Source organism: Prorops nasuta, unplaced genomic scaffold (assembly GCF_024137725.1).
Source record: "Prorops nasuta isolate Cenicafe-Biocafe unplaced genomic scaffold, Cenicafe_Pnas_1.2 PNAS00012, whole genome shotgun sequence".
NCBI lineage: Eukaryota > Metazoa > Arthropoda > Insecta > Hymenoptera > Bethylidae > Prorops > Prorops nasuta.
In genome coordinates this window covers 6,966,859-6,971,011 of record NW_027116809.1, presented here as the reverse complement: position 1 = coordinate 6,971,011, position 4,153 = coordinate 6,966,859, and positions in this window count along the sequence as shown.

Here is a 4,153-nt window from a genome sequence, read left to right as displayed (position 1 = left end):
TCATCCATGCGATCATTGCGTCCACTACAAGAGAGGAGCCATTCATCTTAGCATTTCAATAACCACCTTGTCATTTTAAAAAGTCAGATAAGTAAATTGGTTTAATAAATATTAGTAATTAGATCAAATAGCTTTGTGATAATTTGTGTCGCTTGTAGGTGTTTCGAAAGATGGGATTTAAAACGATAGTTCAGGAATCATAAATTGCCAGCTTCTATTCCACGGCCTTTAAATTCATCCATATGATCATTGCGTCCACTAAACGAGAGGAGCCATTCATCTTAGCATTTTAATAACAATCTTCTGATTCTAAAAAGTCAGATAAGTAAATTGGTTTAATAAATATTATTAATTAGTTCAAAAATTTTTTTTAATGATTCTTGTGTCGCTTGTAGGTGTTTCGAAAGAAGGTATGCAAGGAATGCAGAATAATGTCTGTTGACAGCAATTGTTCAGTTTTCAAATTAAGTTTTATTTTTGCCACAACTACAAGCTTTTCCTAACATCTAGTTTACGTCTCTTTTAAATTGCATTTTTTGCAGTGCTGATAGCAATTAAAACTTTGAGTTTATATAAGAAATTGTAGCTTATAAGTAATGATATATTAATCTGAAAAATTTTATATTACTTTAGATGGAGTTCATTTATTATAATATTTAAAATGGTTTTGAACAAAATGATTATTTTGCTTTATTAATTACTTCTATTTTTCAAATCCATTTATTTTTATATTTCACTTTCATTTATCAATAAAATATAACTAGTGCTTAGTAACTGCTTAATTAGTTTTTACTTTATATTTGGTCATGCACCAGTTTATGTTAAGTAGTTCTTATTAATGCTGTTAATTTGTTGAATACATGAAGTATAATTTTTGTGAAAAGAAATCAAATTATTTGCCAAAATGTAACAAAAATGAATGTAGGAATTATTAATAGTTGTTTAAAGAGAGTTTGTAATTTTTTTGTATGATATTTTATGAAATATCAATATCTATTTAAATCTATATAATTTCCAGTAAATGTTTTATTAATTTTAATGCGGGTTAAATATCATCTTAAATATTATGTTGTGTAGTGCGAAGCTTTGCTGTTTAGCTACCTTAGAATTGGAATGTTAAAAGCTATATATATTAATATTATAATTGAAAAATCAGAAAAATATCATTTTCGTAAATCATTTCTATTTCATATAGAAAGAATTTCTAAGAAAGTCCTACACTTGAAACAAAAGAATTCTTTTCAAACCTTCTTTACATATTTTTTCTTTTGTTTATAAAACTCTCTCTCCCCTATCTTCTATGGACTTATTACTGTATGCATGGATCTTTGGTTTGCAAGACACTGATTTCATTTTGGTCAATTCGTCTCAATCTTTTTGATTTATAACAGTTTTATTTCGTGCAAGGTTCATATAAATATCATCTAATATTTAATTTTAATTATATATTTTATACGAAAATGTCAAGAAATGCTGACAGAAAATTATGGATTTTTGACGAATACCGATATTTTATCAAACGCAAAAGAAATGATAGATTGTAAATATATCATTTCTATTTGAAAGTTTTTATTTTATACTTATTACATTTATCTTAATTTTAATAATAATTTCTATTTTTCTTTATATAGATACTTAAGTTGTATAAAATACAAAAAGCTAAATTGCCCAGCGCATGGAATATATTATCAAAATCATTTTTATTCTGCTGATAAAAAGCACAACCACGAACCTGATATAGCTGGGAATGCCAAATCTAATTTTTATAAAAAAATTAAAGAAGCCGTACATATAAATAATATTAAGCCAAAACAGTTGTTTGATTCTACGATGAAGAAGTAAGTATTAAAATAATAATTCTACAATATTTTTTAGTTATATGCTTTAATATACAGTTAATTGTTATATTTGCTATTAATGATATAATATTGTATATATTATACATATATGTAAATATTTTTTCTTATACTATAGTGAACAATATGTTAAAGATACCACATCATTTACATCCTGCAGACGTACACTGCAAAGGTATCTTAAGAAGTGTAAACCAATAAATGTTAAGTTAACAGAAAATAACTTTAAAAATTTAGAAACTATTTTTGAAAATAAGGCTGATTTAGATAATTTGACAGTTGAAGTAATTAAAAATAATGGAGAGGCAAACAGTTTTGTTTTTTACAATAAAAATTTCTTTAACAAATTAAATAGTAATAATACACATATCTTTGTGGATGGAACATTTAAAAGTGTACCAAATTTAAAAGAAAGAAATTTGCAGCTGCTCTCAATTTTGGTAAAAATTGACACTATACCCAAAGTAATCCTTTTATATGAAATGTTTAAATTATTTTATTGATATCTACTTTTATGTATTAAAGCATCCCATAATTGTTATTACAGACCTTTCCTTGTATCTGGGTTTTAATGAAACGAAAGGAGACTAATGATTATATACATATTTTTACCCTTCTAAAAACCAAGTTTAAGCACTTTCGACCACTATCATTTATGGCAGACTATGAAAACGCTTTGTCAGTTGCTGCTAAAATAGTATTCCCAGAAATTGAAATTCATCATTGTTATTTTCATTATTCACAAGTAGGTTTAAAATTAGCATATTTATATATATATATGCTATAGTTTCAATATTATCTGCTGTCATTAATTAATAATTCAATATATCATTTTAGGCTTTAATTAAAAAAGCACAAAATATGTCTCTCATAAATAGAATTGTTACGAAATATAAATATCCCGAAAGATTTAGAGTATTGAAAAGATTAACTCTTTTGGCACTTTTACCTGCAACTTATATTGAACCTATATTTCACTTAATAAAGGAAGAGACCCAACATGAATTTAATAATTTATTCGATAAATATTTCTTTTATTACGAATCTTATTGGTTAAGAAAAGTGACACCAAAGACTTTTAGTGTATACAAATTTGAAGATAGAACAAATAATTTTTGTGAATCTTATCACAGGACGTTAAATAGTAGTCTTGGAAAGAGACCAAATATTAATTTATTTTTGAGTAAGCAGAACCTATTTTATTAATGAATGAAAACATTTTAGACAATTATAAAATTAAGTACTTCTTCTTTCTTTCTTTATGCACCTTTGTATGAATATTGAAGGTATAAGATTGATATTTTAATTTTTAATTAAAATATTAATTTCATAATGCTATAAGGGTAAACTAGTTTTCAAATACAAATTATGTTGCAATAACATAACCGTTTATAAATGTCTTCTTCAGATCACATTAATTCATTATCAATCCAAAGTGAAGAAAATTTAAGCAACAACTGCAACAATTTTACACCTAAAAGAAAAAGTACAATAATGTTTAATGAAGAAATATTACAGTTTTATTCAAAATTGAATAGAATAAAGACAAAACTCATTGACAAAAAGTACAGTGAAATTTTAAAATTAATAGATGACTTCAATGTCATACAAACTTTAAAAGCTAATGAAGAGACTCTAGTGATTAGGTCTATTAAAAACATGAAATGTCACGAAGTAGAAAACAATAACCAAATTTGTGAAACTGTTATAATAGATAATGATTCTTCTCAGAGTGTTTTAAATAAGTTAATTTTGTTGAAAAATAGGTACCTTAACTATAATAATCAAGTTATATTTAAAGTTATTAATAAATTAGATATTTAATTAAAAAAAATATTTGAATCTTTTTGAATATCTCCCTTTAAAAAACCTACAAGCGACACAAATATCATTACAAAGCTATTTGATCTAATTACTAATATTTATTAAACCAATTTACTTATCTGACTTTTTAAAATGACAAGGTGGTTATTGAAATGCTAAGATGAATGGCTCCTCTCGTTTAGTGGACGCAATGATCATATGGATGAATTTAAAGGCCGTGGAATAGAAGCTGGCAATGTATGAATCCTGGACTATCGTTTTAAATCCCATCTTTCGAAACACCTACAAGCGACACAAATTATCACAAAGCTATTTGATCTAATTACTAATATTTATTAAACCAATTTACTTATCTGACTTTTTAAAATGACAAGGTGGTTATTGAAATGCTAAGATGAATGGCTCCTCTCGTTTAGTGGACGCAATGATCATATGGATGAATTTAAAGGCCGTGGAATAGAAGCTGGCAATGT